Source organism: Myotis myotis, unplaced genomic scaffold, assembly GCF_014108235.1.
Source record: "Myotis myotis isolate mMyoMyo1 unplaced genomic scaffold, mMyoMyo1.p scaffold_m19_p_5, whole genome shotgun sequence".
Taxonomy (NCBI): Eukaryota; Metazoa; Chordata; class Mammalia; order Chiroptera; family Vespertilionidae; genus Myotis; species Myotis myotis.
Genome location: NW_023416357.1, coordinates 44040163 through 44054967, shown reverse-complemented (window position 1 = coordinate 44054967; position 14805 = coordinate 44040163). Strand labels below are relative to the sequence as shown.

Sequence of the window (14805 nt, the reverse complement as noted above, 5' to 3'; positions counted from 1 at the left end):
CGACCTGGTAGAGCTGCCTTCACATAATTCAAGGGCACACTCAAAGGCAGAGCTAGGGTCATGGATGACCGCTAAAGGAAGATAGATTTTGGCATAAAACAAGGCTTTTTAAAAAGTGATGTTGTCTGGGGATGAAATTGTGAGTACTGGGAAATGGTCCCTGCAGGAGTTCAGGCATTGGCTTTTGACCTCCAGGCCAAGTTGTTTCAGAACATCTAAGCGTATTTGCTCTTTTCCTAGCAACAGCCTCCTAGTTTTTTTGAAAGCCCACTCTTCTCCCACTCTCAGTTCTGTTGAAACTGACTCTCTGTCTACTCTAGTGAAAAACACTGATCCACTCCCAACTGGGAAAGTGTGGTCACTCTACATGTGACTGGTTTAGGAATGAGCAAATAACCCAAGATGAGCCCATAAGGGCCAATGAGATGAAACTCTGGAATTTCTGCTTACATTTTTCAAGACTTTCTTTCACTGGATTTAAAACTGAGAACGTGGTGTGGAAAATATGAATTCAGAGATATTGAAAAGAAAATTTCAAAATGACCTTATGAATAACCTTAGAGAGATTAAATAAGATAATATATGTGTGTATTGAGAGGATGCTGTTATAGAAAAAGAATATTTAGATACCAAGAAAGAGTTTTTGGAAATGCTAAATCTCATTAAAAAAATTTTTTTTAAATCAGTGATCATCCTGGCTGGTGTTGCTCCATGGCTAGAGTATCTGCCCACACAGCAAAGGGTCTCAAGTTTGATTCCTGGTCAAGGGCACGTACCTGGGTTGCAGGTTTGATCTCCCACCCCAATGGGGGAGCAGGAGGAAACATATCCATGTGTCTCTCTCCCATCAATGTTTCTTTCTCTCTCTCTCTCTCCCCCACTCCCTCCCTCCCTTACTTCCACTCTCTCTAAAAATCAATGGAAAAAATACCCTCAGGTGAAGATTAACAACAAAAAATCAATGATCAATGTACAGTGGCTATGCTCAGTGTCCTTAGCAGCATACTTTATTCAGTGGACTGCTTGATAAACCACCTTATATTATACTACTTACATGCCTGAGTTCTGCTGACAATTGTGTATATGCCGTATTTTTTATATTTTCCATAAATCTCAGTTGTTAAAATTAATTAAAATATGATGTTAGCAATGAAAAAAATCATTTATGAAGTTGAAAGATAAAGTGAAGAAACCTTACCAAAAGTAGAACAAAAAAGGACAAAGAGATGAAAATAGGAGAGAAATTATATATATGATTAATTCACAAGGATCAACATGCTAAAAAACAGAAGGCCCAGAAAAACAGAAGAGAGAAAATAGAAACAGATAAATTATCAAAAAAAATAATTAAAGAAAAATTCCTAGAATTGAAGAACAGGAGTGTTCACAGTAAGGTCCCGCCATTGAAAGCATGTAAAAGACCCACGGGAGGCACATCATCATTGTCTCTTAAGACAAATGCTTACTGTCTCAGGGCTTGGAAGAATGTAGTATCAAAATGCAGCATGAAAGAAAGGTCTTGTCCAGATTCTGAAATGCAAATCCAGACAATGCCCTGTTTTCATAAGATGTATTTCAAAAAGGCTTAGAAAATAATAAAAACATTTTAAAAACTTGATATTTTAAGGATTTCTATAGTGATCTCTTTCATAAATAGGGCTACTGAGATTTCCTGATCTGAACAAAGCTGGAAGACAAAGTAGTGACTTGAGAAAGGGAACCAGGACAACAACCTTCCTTTAGAACCCTATCCTGTGGCTGCTGAAGATCTCGTGCTTATAATTCCAGAATACTATATGTGACCAGCTAATGTCTCAAGATAACTTTTTAAAGCTTCAAAATTCGCTCAACAGCCGAAACCGGTTTGGCTCGGTGGATGGAGCGTCGGCCTGCGGACTGAAGGGTCCCAGGTTCGAGTCCAGTCAAGGGCATGTACCTTGGTTGCGGGCACATCCCTAGTGGGAGATGTGCAGGAGGCAGCTGATCGATGTTTCTCTCTCATCGATGTTTCTAACTCTCTATCTCTCTCCCTTCCTCTCTGTAAAAAATCAATAAAATAATTTAAAAAAAAATTCGCTCAACAAAGAACTGAATACAAAACTTTATGAGTGCTACAATTATTGTAAAATATTTCTCTAATATGGCCAATCATTAAAAATTTTTCATTAAAGTAAGAAATTTTTTTTTTTATTGCTTAAAGTATTACAAAGGGTATTACATATGTGTCCATTTTATCCCCCCGCCCTAGACAGTCCCCTAGCCTCCCCTATCCCCCAATGTCTTATGTCCACTGGTTATGCTTCTATGCATGCATACAAGTCCTTTAGTTGATCTCTTACCCCCCTACCTCCTGCCCCGCAACCCTCCCCGGCCTTCCTGCTGCAGTTTGACAATCTGTTTGAGGCAGCTCTGCCTCTGTATCTATTATTGTTCAAAAGTTTATAATGGTCTCTATTATCCATGAATGAGTGAGATCATGTGGTATTTTTCCTTCATTGACTGGCTTATTTCACTTAGCATAATGCTCTCCAGTTCCATCCATGACGTTGCAAATGGTAAGAGTTCCTTCCTTTTTAGAGCAGCATAGTATTCCATCGTGTAGATGTACCACAGTTTTCTAATCCATTCATCTACTGATGGGCACTTAGGCTGTTTCCAGATCTTAGCTATGGTGAATTGTGCTGCTATGAACATAGGGGTGCATATATCCTTTCTGATTGGTGTTTCTGGTTTCTTGGGATATATTCCTAGAAGTGGGATCACAGGGTCAAATGGGAGTTCCATTTTCAGTTTTTTAAGGAAACTCCATACTGTCTTCCATAGTGTAAAGTAAGAAATTTTGATAGTATGTTTCTATTGATGATGTTATTTCCTCATAATTTTTCTTAATATTATCTTATTAGTTTGCAATTAAAATATTAAATTCTTTATCTTTTTTCTTTAAAATGTTGGCCCCAAGTACAAAACAATAACTTTAATTCATTTTGTTTACTCTCATGACAACTTTCATGATAATTTTATCAAGACCAAAGTGTTCCGTTTAGTATTAGGAGAAGCAAAATGTTAAGGAATGTTTAAGCTCTGTAAAGTTGAATAGAATATCATTTAAATGACAAGATATAATTATAGATTACTAAGAATATGGTACAAAATGTACCCAATCTCACCTCTTCATACGTAGCCGAGAACAGAATGCTTCAGCGAGATATAAGATTTATAAAATATTAAAAAACAAATAATTCTGAAAGAACCAAAGCTTCCTAGTTAGAATTATCAGAGCTGGAAGAACAATTACTAAAATTTAATAAAATCTACAGTAACCATAATGGAGTAGAATCTATACTATTTGTGTGTCATTTAATTAAAATATGCCTTTTCGTTTCATTTTATTGTTTTCTAAAAATGTATGTCCAAATACTCTATCTAAACTTATAAGACCCCTGTAGGCAAATATCATACCCTATATATCTCTCTGTCTTAGTTCAAGTTCCTAGAGGAGGTCTGGGAACTGGTGGTTTATTTGGGATGCGATCCTAGGGAGCAGAAATAGGAGATTAAAGCAAGAAAGGAAGAAAAGTCTTTAAAAGGCGCATTCTCAAGATCACTCTTAGGTAATGGGGGCCTGGCTGAAATGAGAGGTAGTCCAAGGTGATGGGACATGGGCACTGAAAACATCTGCTAGGCCCACATTCCTAGAATCATGCCCTATACTCAAAAAGGTCTCAGTAAGAGCTTTCTGAGTCATTTAATCCATTCCAGTGGCCCCTGAGGCTTTCTGCTCCAAGTAGTTGATATCGTCAAAGAATATCTGAGAAGTTACATGTTTCCTTTTACAACTATATTCTAGGGTCTCATTTCATTTTGTCAGGTCTACGAGTCTTTGTACCAAGTAACAGAAGCCTTCTAATGTTAGCTGAAGCTGAGGCTATGGGGTTATCTCAGGAATCCCAATATGATCCACAGACTGAATCTGGACTTGGAGATCTGAAGGTGCCCTATTCTCTGCATGCTGGGTTCTTCTCTCTGGAGAGTTTTAAATGACCCACCATGCTGAGTAGGGTTGGTGATCAGTCACCCAATGTTCACTGCCTGTGTTGAGGTGGCACTGTCAGCGACTCAGAGATCGGAGACATGACCCTGCACCTTAACGAGCTTAGAATTTGGCTAAGAAGGCAAGGAATATTTGTTTAAAGTCTACATACTATCTAAGGATCAAATTATTGCTTTCTTGTACTAGTATACATTATAGGAACTCACAACGGGGCTATGCCATAGTACTTGGCATGGTCAGCAAAGGCTCTATAGAGGAAGTGAGCTGGGTTTCCAAGGAGGTGCAAGATTTAGAAAAGCAAAGAGGAGAAGATGGGACAGGAAGGAACATTGTGAGCAAGCAAGGGATCAGAGGAAGGGATCTAGTCCATCTCCAAGAACTGACTTAACCAGTGGCGACACTGACTTCACTCACTCAGATTAACTCCTTACTGAAAACTGGTCAGGATGGAAAACCAGAGTTTAGGATGTTGGAAACATCTTCCTGTTCTTTTCAAACTACATTTCAGTCATTGCCTTGCATAAGATTTTGAAAACTATCTGCACAGAATGTGGCTGTGGTACTATCTTGGGTGAACTCTTTTATACAGTCATAATCATAATCAATCTTAACTAGGATCAAGGAACACTTAAAATTCAGCCATAACAAAGGGTTTCTAAGAAAACAAAAAAAAAGTGGTTTTCTTTTTCAAGAACCTTGACACATAGGTATTTTTCCACGGAACTTAGAGATACAGATTTTATTACATTTAATATGTTGGCCTCATAATCCATTCTTTTGCTTGTGGGGTTTTTTATTGTTGTTGTTGCTGTTGTTGTTAATCCTCACCCAAGGGTATTTTTCCATTGACTTTTAAGGAGAATGGAAGGGAAGGGGAGAGGCAGACAGAGAGAAACATCAATGTGGGAGAGATACATCTTTTGATTGCCTCTCACAGCCTCCCCAAAAGGACTGGGGATGGAGCATGCAACCGAGGTATGTGACCTTGACCGAAATCAAACTCTTCAGTCTGTGGGCCAATGCTCTGTCCACTAGTGCAGGCCTCATAATCCATTTTAACATTTCCTGCTTAAAATGATTTCCTTTGAATTGGAAGCAAAACTGAAAGTGACATCAATTCTTTTTTTTTAATATATTTTATTGATTTTTTACAGAGAGGAAGGGAGAGGGATAGAGAGTTAGAAACATTAATGAGAGAGAAACATCAATCAGCTGCCTCCTGCACACCTCCCACTAGGGATGTGCCCACAACCAAGGTACATGCCCTTGACCGGAATCGAATCCGGGACCCTTCAGCCCGCAGGCCAACACTCCATCCACTGAGCCAAACCAGTTAGGGCATGACATCAATTCTTAATTTTCTAGATCTTAACCTCTCCATTCTTTAAGACAGAACATCCTCAACTTAAATCTGTAGACCATCAAATAATCTATTATACAATGATTATAATGAAGAATATAATAATTCGTTATTTTCATCATACTACTATGTAAAAACACTCACCAAATATTTACAAGTATTAAAAATATTTTTTAATATTGTATCTTAACCAGGTGATCATTTCTTAGTTTTCTTTCTTCTACATATTTGTTAAGTAGGAAAGGTCAAATATGAAAGACTACATATTTGTCAGCCTTATCGGAAAGGTTCTTGGTTAAAGGCTCCTTTTTCCTGGAGTAACATATGCTGGACTTTTCCCACTAAGGCTTATCCCAGTTTTGCCTGGATTCTCTAGTCTTCTCTGTGCTGGAAAACCTACCCTCAATCTCCCCCCACCCCCCACTTCACCCATTCCTTACATAGTCACCAGCATCGCAACTTTAAAAAATAGTAAGATCTATATTGGGCATAAATCAAATGATAAAAAAGCAACTCTAAATGGCAATAACATGAAGGAAAGATGAGTTATCCTGAAGCACGTCAGTGTTTTGACACATCCCATCTGTCAATAACTAACATTAAAGCATGCTGCGTAGTAGTGATGCCTGAGAAAGTAGTTTTATTTTAAATATCTATTTTCAAGATATTTAAAATGAGTCAAATTCCATCCTCCCAAATGATTTATTAGTTCTGGGGGCAGGGGGTGGGTGGGAGGGTATATAACTATCATCAGCCTAAATTGCAAAGCAAACACCTCAAACTGAAGGAATAATTCTACCTATCGACCAGATTGGATTGATGAGAAGTCCAATGGAAACGAGATTCTTCTAGGCATGTCCACATGCAGACCAAAGGATGGCCCTGGCTCTAAGGCTATCCAATTCATAGCCAACCCTGCGTTCCAGCAGCATCTCAACACCTAGTCAGATTTTCTTTGTGGAAATGGTTTGACCTCATGACTTGATTGGGTGACTGCCCAGACCTCAGAACCAAACAGTTGTTTGTTTGTTTTTATCATTTTTGCAAACTAGATACCTGTCTGTGCTACTCCCTTCCCCACCATACCTGTCTTTCCTGCCAAATAGCACAATTCTCCAGGAGCGGTGTCTGAATATAATCCCTGCTCTTCCACTAATTGGCTATGCAATTTAGGGTAAATCATTTAGCTACGCTAAATCCAAATTTTCTTATTTGTAAAATGAGGGGTTTGGATGAGATGGTTTCAAGGTCTCTTTGAATTGTAGGCTCTTGGAGACTGTAAACTGTCCCTGATTAGTCCTTTGTCCATTGAAAGGGTGAGTTACAATTAAATGCACTGAACAAACATGTTACAGCCCAACAGTCTTTGTAGAATTCATGCTTTCCTTTCAGTTGTACCCTTGAAATAGCTATTATTTTTAAATTAATTCTTCCTAGTCTAGAATTAGCCCAGGTATAGAATAATGTCATGTATCTTATTCTCACATAGACTATGAAACAGCCAGTGTTTTTAAAAATTATAAAACCAATACCAGCTAAATGTACAGGGGAAAATGTATTGGAAGGAAGCCAGGTGTCTCAAAGAATTTCAGGAAAATTGGGGAGTTAGGCTTGGATACAGGAACTATAGATCCCAGCAGAGGTTCAGTCAGGGTGGCGCTGTGCTGGGGTCCAACCCCAGCAGGTCCAGGGGTCCCCAAAGGTGTGGACGGAGTCGGCGAAGAAGGAATGACACGGAGACAGCGTTCAGTTGATCAGCAGCCTAGCCAGGATCTCCAGCCAGGATCTCCAGCCAAGTTCTGGTCTGGATCTCCAGCGAAGTTCTGTGTCCATGTTCTCTTGCTAGGTTCTCCAGCCAGGTTCTCCAGCCAAGTTCTGGTCTGGATCTCCAGAGAGGTTCTGCTCTGGATCTCCAGCGAAGTTCTGGTTAGGATCTCCAGCCAGGTTCTGTGTCCATGTTCTCTTGCTAGGTTCTCCAGGTTCTCCAGCCAGGTTCTGTAGCCATGTTCCCTCGCTAGGTTCTCCAGCCAGGTTCTGTCCAGGTTCTCCAGCCAGGTTCAGTCACCAGGTTCTAGTCAGGTTCTCTTGCCAATTTCTGTAGTCAGGTTCAGTCCAGGATCTTTTGCCATGTTCTCTCCAGCGAAGTTCTTCTGTCTGTAGGTTCTGTGTAGGTTCTGTCTTCTCAGTCCTGTCTTCTAAGTTCTGTCTCTTGCTGTCTTATTACATCTGTATTTATACCAGTTGATTCAATCCTATCAATCTCTATTCCAAAGGTTAGGGCGTTTCTTATCTCCATTCCAGGGAGTAAAGATTATGTAGCTTAAGCATGATTGTTCATAGTTAAAGTGATTAATTACCGGCCTGGCACTTAGTTAAGAGGTTTTATTCCCTCCCTAACTTCAGGGGAAAATCCCTACCTGGGGAAACAACCTTTCTCAGAGACCTTGGTTAAAACACATAGTGCCAAGAAGGTGAGCAAACATATTAAGAACAGTATGCCATATATGCCAGGTCCCTTGAAACAGCAAGCATGGACCGGCTCCCGGCAGTGCTGGACCTGGCATCATCACTTCTGACCATCTGCTCAAGGCTCAATCCCACCCAGTCATCCTGAATGATCTCTGACGGTCTCTGGCCTTGCTGTCACTCCCTGAAGAACCAAAGTCTCGGCAGAAGGCCTCTATTGGCTGAGCCTTGGTCAGATGTCCAAGGAGTCCAGAGGGGACTTATCTGCTCCTCTCCAGCTTCCAGAGGGAGAAGCCAGACATCTTGGACTCACCAAAAAGGGAAGGACAACCAAAAATGACAAATGTTTGCTACAGTATTCTCACTTAAGGTTACAAATTTATTGCATCCTGCAGACATGAGTAAGAAGTTAATCATGTTATGAAAACGTTTGCATCTGCTCAATTAGTCCAGCATTTTTTCATCTCTTCATTGATTTACATGAATCAACAGTGGGCCAGTTAATGAAAACATATTTGTCAGTATACTGACTAATTTGTTTGGCTGGCTTTTCATATTTACATGGCTCCTATGCATGACAAAATGAGTTTTTGGAATGAATTATGAATCACTGGAAGAAAAAAAACACATCTTCATACTGAGCAGAGGCTGTCATTAATTTTTAAAGTAAAAATTATATCTGGCATTTAGTTCTGGTCTAAAGTTCTTCACAGAGCTGATGTTAATTTCCCTAAGATGTTGCATTGTCCTGTTTTGTTTTGTTTTTTTAATTTTTTTATTGATTTCAGAAAGGAAGAAGAGGAAAAGAGAGAGAGATAGAAACATCAAGATGAGAGAGAATCATTGATCAGCTGCCTAGTGCACACCCACTACTAGGGAGCAAGCCCACAACCCTAGCATGTACCCTGACCGGCAATTGAACCGTGGCCTCGTGGTTCATAGGTCGACCCTCAACCACTGAGCCACACTGGCCGGGCTTAATTTTTTTAATTTTTATTTACTGAATTAGGGAAGACAGAGAGAGAATGAGAGAGAGAATGAGAGAGAGAGAGAGAGAGAGAGAGAGAGAGAGAGAGAGAGAGAGAGAGAGAGACCCATTGCTCACAGGTTGATTCTTGCATGTGCCCTGACTGGGGATTGATCCTGTAACCTTGGTTTATCAAGACAACATACTAGTATATGGTGTTGGGAAAATTGGACAGATACATGCAAAAAAATGAAACTAGACCACCAACTTACACCATTCACAAAAATAAACTCAAAATGGATAAAAGACTTAAACATAAGACAGGAAACCATAAAAATCTTAGAGGAATCCACAGGCAGCAAAATCTCAGACATATGCTGAAGCAATATCTTCACCGATACAGCTCCTAGGGCAATGGAAACTAAAGAGGAAATAAACAAATGGGACTACATCAAAATAAAAAGCTTCTGCACAGCAAAATAAACCATCAACAAAACAACAAGAAAGCCCACTGCATGGGAGAACATATTTGCCAATGTAATCTCAAATAAGGGTTTAATCTCCAAAATATACATGGAAATCATACAACTTAACAAAAGGAAGATAAACAACCCAATAAAAAAATGGACAATGGACCTAAATAGATACTTTTCAAAAGAGGACATAAAGAAGGCCAAGAGACATATGAAAACATGCTCAAAGTCACTAATCATCTGAGAGATGCAAATCAAAACAACAATAAGGTACCATCTCACACCTGTCAGAGTGGCTACCATCAACAAATCAATAAATGACAAGTTCTGGCGAGGATGTGGAGAAAAAGGAACACTTGTGCACTGCTGGTGGGAATGCAGACTGGTGCAGCTACTGTGGAGAACAGTATGGAGTTTCCTTAAAAAACTAAAAATGGAACTCCCATTTGACTCAGTGATCCTACTTCTAGGAATATATCCCAAGAAACTAGAAACACCAATCAGAAAGGATATAGGCACCCCTATGTTCATAGCAGCACAGTTTACAATAGCTAAGATTTGGAATCAGCCTAAGTGCCCATCAGATGAGTGGATTAAAAAACGGTGGTACATCTACACAATGGAATACTTTGCTGCTGTAAAAAGGAAGGCTCTCCTATCATTTGCAAGAGCATGGATGGAGCTGGAGTCATTATGCTAAGCAAAATCAGTCAGTTAGAGAAAGATAAATAACACATGATCTCACTTACTTGTGAATTATAATGAACAACATAAACTGATGAACAAAAACAGATCCAGAAACAGAGAAGCATTTGATCAGATGCTTAAACCCCAGAGGGAAGGTAGGTGAGGGCGGGTGTAAGAGGGAGAGATCAACCAAAGGACTTGTATGCATGCATATAAGCATAACCAATAGACACAGACACCAGGGGGTGAGGGCATGGGGGGTGAGGAGGGAGAGGAGCAATGGGGGGATAAGGACACATATGTAATACCTTAATCAATAAAATTAAAAAAGACAACACTAACCAACTGAGCTACCTGATCAGGGCCACATCATCCTTGTTTTAAAGATCAGCTGGGATGTCTGAGCTACCTAGGATTTAGGTGACAGATGTCGGAAGAGACACTAAAGCTAAGTCTTCTCAGCCTCCTTGCAAACAATCTAAGCCTTAGAAATAATTCATTACCGTATTTTTCCGTGTATAAGATGCTATTTTTTCCTAAAATCATTAGACTGAAAATTGAAGGGCATCTTTTTTTTTTTTTTTTTTGCTGGCTGCTTCTCATTTATTTTCCACTTGGTGCAAGGCACATGGCTATGAGGTGTTAGGCAGGCTTGCGTGTGGCTTGGGTAGTAAAGAGTGGGGCTCTCCCAACTTCCTTTTTGGTGTGTTGCTGTTTTGATATAAAAGAACCCAACTGCTTCTGCTTGCTGCAGCTGGCCTAGTCTACGCCAGGTGGGGTGGCCAGGTGGGGTGCGAGGGAAGGGGATGAAGGAGCGGGGGAGGGGCTCAAAGAGCCTAGCGCCTCTGGAAGTCTGGTGGCTGGTGGTGGCCACTCAGGATGGGGGCCCAGCGTTGACTTTGCCAGGCTGCTTCCTTGTGGCTTCCCGCGCCAGGTCACAGGTGATCATGCTGCTGGAGGCCTGGGGAGATTCCGAGTGCTCTGGGGACTCCAACACTGTGGCCATGAATGGGAGAGTGGACTTCCCAGAAAAGACGCTTGCCCACTAGTGACCCGGGTCGGCTTTGGGGAGACCCGGGGGGTGGGGGATGGCTTCCCAGGGTACTCGGCACTTCCACAGGAGCTGTTACTGGAAGTGGAACCCAGGCGGCGCTGGTAGTAGTCGTGGGTGGCCACGAGGGAGCTGCTGGAGGGGATGGCGGCCACGCTCTTGCTTGTGCACCGGTGGAAACCTTGGTGGCGACCCCTCGCGGACCTCGGCGCGCGATCACGGGGCGGGAACGGGGGCGCTCGGCCGGGGAGCCCATTTGCAGAGGAGACCGCGAGAGGCCACTCCACGACTGAGACGCACCGAGCCGAGGGGCATCTTATACACGGAAGTCAGCCAGTCAGCCAAGGAGGGAGCCATGCAGGTGCATAGCTGCCCATACCTTGACAAACAGGCTTCCTCCAATCACAAGCATTATTGTTATTGAAATCAGCGGATGCCATAGTTGGAGATGGAGGTGGAGAGTGTGCAGATGCAACAGGGACTGGAGAGTTCTGAGCTCATAAAGATGTCAAAAAATAAAAAGATAAATACCGGTAAGCAATTGTCTTACTCTGCAAAATTCAATCAGCTGTGCAAAATAGCATGGAAATAGAGCTGCAGAGAGACAATTTGGACGTCCTCCCACTGAGTGTATGATCAGACAGTGAAGAAAACAGGAAGAACAACTCCTAAAGATGCCAAAAAAGAAGAAGGCCTTAAGAGGAAAACCAGCAAAATATTGATTTCTTAATTTGGGGTTGGAAAAGTGGGGGGGGGGGGGGCGCGTCTTATATACGAAAAAATATGGTACCTTGAAAACAAAAGTGGCCAGGAGGCTCTCACCAATTGCTGATGTTAGGTGGAACCCTCCCAAAACCCGGTACTAGAAGAGAGTTTTGTCAAGGAGCTCAAAGATTGAGAAAGTCTTCCAGATACACAGTAAACTCACAGAGAGAAACTTGTCTGAGAAACTGCAGGGGTAACGGCATGTAACAAGCCTTTTGTTTTTGTACATTTTTAAGATATTTGGGGGCCACCCAAAGAAAACCTCCCTAAAGAGAAACAACAGCCAGCAACCCAGAGTCCTCTATCCAGGAGCTCAAAGCTCTTCCCAACACTGGTCCATCCTGTGGCTCTGACTTCCAATCCACAGGAAAAGCAGGTCCTGCAACATGCTTAAGGAAGTGTCTGTTCTGGCACAGAGAATGTAGTCATTATGATATAGGTTTGCATGCATGTTACAGAAACCCTCAAATGACAATGGCTTACAGAAGATAGAAGTTTGTAAAAGTCTCCCTATTCTTCACTGATATGATACCTACCTGTCCTTCAGGTCTCACTGGAAAATGTCACCTTGCTCGGCCACAGTGGCTCTGTGGTTGAGCATTGACCTATGAACCAGGAGGTCATGGTTCAGTTTGGTTCGATTCCTTGTTAGGGCATATGCCTGGGTTGCAGGCTTGATCCCCAATTGTGTGGATCAATTATTCTCTCTCATCATTAATGTTTCTAACTCTCTCTCCTTTTCCCTTTCTCCCTGAAATAAATACAAAATACATATATATATTTTTAAATTTTTTTAAAGAAAATGTTACCTCCTCTGAAAAGCCTTCCCTGATGCCGCCTAGGCAAGGTAAGGTATTCTCACTGTTCTCTGAGCACCTTCTTACTTCTTTTTTTTTTTTTTTTTTTTTTATTAAATATATTTTATTGATTTTTTACAGAGAGGAAGGGAGAGAGATAGAGAGTTAGAAACATCGATGAGAGAGAAACATCGATCAGCTGCCTCCTGCACATCTCCTACTGGGGATATGCCCGCAACCCAGGTACATGCCCTTGACCGGAATCGAACCTGGGACCTTTCAGTCCGCAGTCCCACGCTCTAGCCACTGAGCCAAACCGGTTTCGGCAACCTTCTTACTTCTTGACCAAAACAATTATCATACTTAGTGTCATAGGTTGTTTCATTTTCCCAAATATTAGAAAATGTAAATGAGTGTGTGGCTGGGCTCCAATAAAACTTTATGAACACTGATATTTGAATTTCCTATCATTTTCATATATCATGAAATATTCTTCCAATCATTTAAAAATGTGAAAGAATTCTTAGCTCATGATCTTGCCAAAACAAGCAGTGGCTGAACTTGGCCAACAGGCTGTGATTTACCAACAGGCTGTGATTTACCAACAGGCTGTGATTTACCAACAGGCTGTGATTTACCAACAGGCTGTGATTTGCCGACATTTTTGACGGAAGACTCTCCTGCTTTGATTAGTTTCTTCAACCCCTCTACACATTCACTGTAATACACATTCATGAGCACCTATTATGTGTCCAGCAGTGGCCAGAGGCTGCCAAGAGGCAAAGATGGTTAAGACATGCTCTCTGTCTCTAAGGCCATGTGACATGGACCCAAATAACTGTGACATCAGGCTGGCAGTGTTAAGTGTCCTAGAGAATCCACAAACTGTGGTTGCAGCCTTTGGTTGGGGGCGGGGAGGGCAAGTACTTCATGACAAAGTGGCATCTGAAAGCTGAGTAACAGGCCATGTGCACCCAGAATCCAGCAACACTCAATATGGCTGGGACGCGGATGAATTCCACAGGAAATCCTGGCATTAAGGCTGGACGAGCTACATCAGACTGTGCAAGGGAACCTCAGGGGCCAGTATGAAGCTTAGTTTGGTGGGCAACTCAGAACCACAGGGGATGATTAAACTGTAACCAACAATGCATGAGTTTTTTAATGTTCTAACTTTCAAACTATTAAAATGTGGTTTCTGAAGCTATTTGGATCCTTTTTCCTTTACTAATTTGCCAAATATTTCACCTGACACACTCTCCTGGGGAAAATGCATTGTGTTCAAGGAAGCCTAGGAGGGGAAATGCCATCAGCATACTTCAACAAAGAGGATTAGTGTTTTCCCAGGGGCCAGAGTTTGTAAAAGGAGTCACTGGATGGAAAAAGAAAAGATAAAGCAAGAGTAAAATGACAATTTTAAATAGTCATTAGGTTTTGGAAAAACTCTGAACTATCAATCTCACAATGTCCTCCCTTGCTCCATCTATAATAATCTATAATAATAAAAGCATAATATGCTAATTAGACCAGAGAGCCAAACGACCTTCCAGACATCATTCTAGGATGTTCTTCCGGATGAAGCCATGGCAGCAGGGACAGAGGCAGAGGCTGTTAAGGGCGATCAGGCAGGCAGCCAAAGTAGTTAGGGGCAATCGGGCAGGCAGCCAAAGTAGTTAGGGGCAATCGGGCAGGCAGGCAGAGGCGGTTAGGGGCCATCAGGCAGGCAGGCAAGCAGTTAGGGGCCATCAGGCAGGCAGGCATAAGCCGGCAGGTGGACATCCCCCGAGAGGTCCTTAGCACTGCCACAGAGGCAGGAGAGGCTCCCGCCACCACTGCTGCGCTAGTCTGGCTGAGAGGCACTCCCCCTGTGGGAGCGCACTGACCACCAGGGGGCAGCTACTTCATTGAGTGTCTGCCCCCTAGTGGTCAGTGCGCCTCATAGTGACTGGTCATTCTGCCGTCCTGTCTATTTGCATATTAGGCGCCCCAGGGCCGTGGCCATGGAGGGTCCTCTGAGATATAGTTCACCTAGAGCAGTGGTCGGCAAACCGTGGCTCTTGAGCCACATGCGGCTCTTTGGCCCCTTGAGTGTGGCTCTTCCACAAAATACCGACTTCTGCGCATGGGCCACAAAGTTTCAATCGCACTGTACGTGCGCGCCCGCACATGGTATTTTGTGGTATTTTGT

At 42.1% G+C, this 14805-nt stretch overlaps 1 pseudogene; it reads right to left on the bottom strand.

Annotated features, from left to right (window-relative positions):
* Positions 1-10814: 10814 nt before the first annotated feature.
* LOC118656012 lies at positions 10815-13352 on the bottom strand (annotated as a pseudogene).
* Between the last annotated feature and the right edge of the window lie 1453 nt (positions 13353-14805).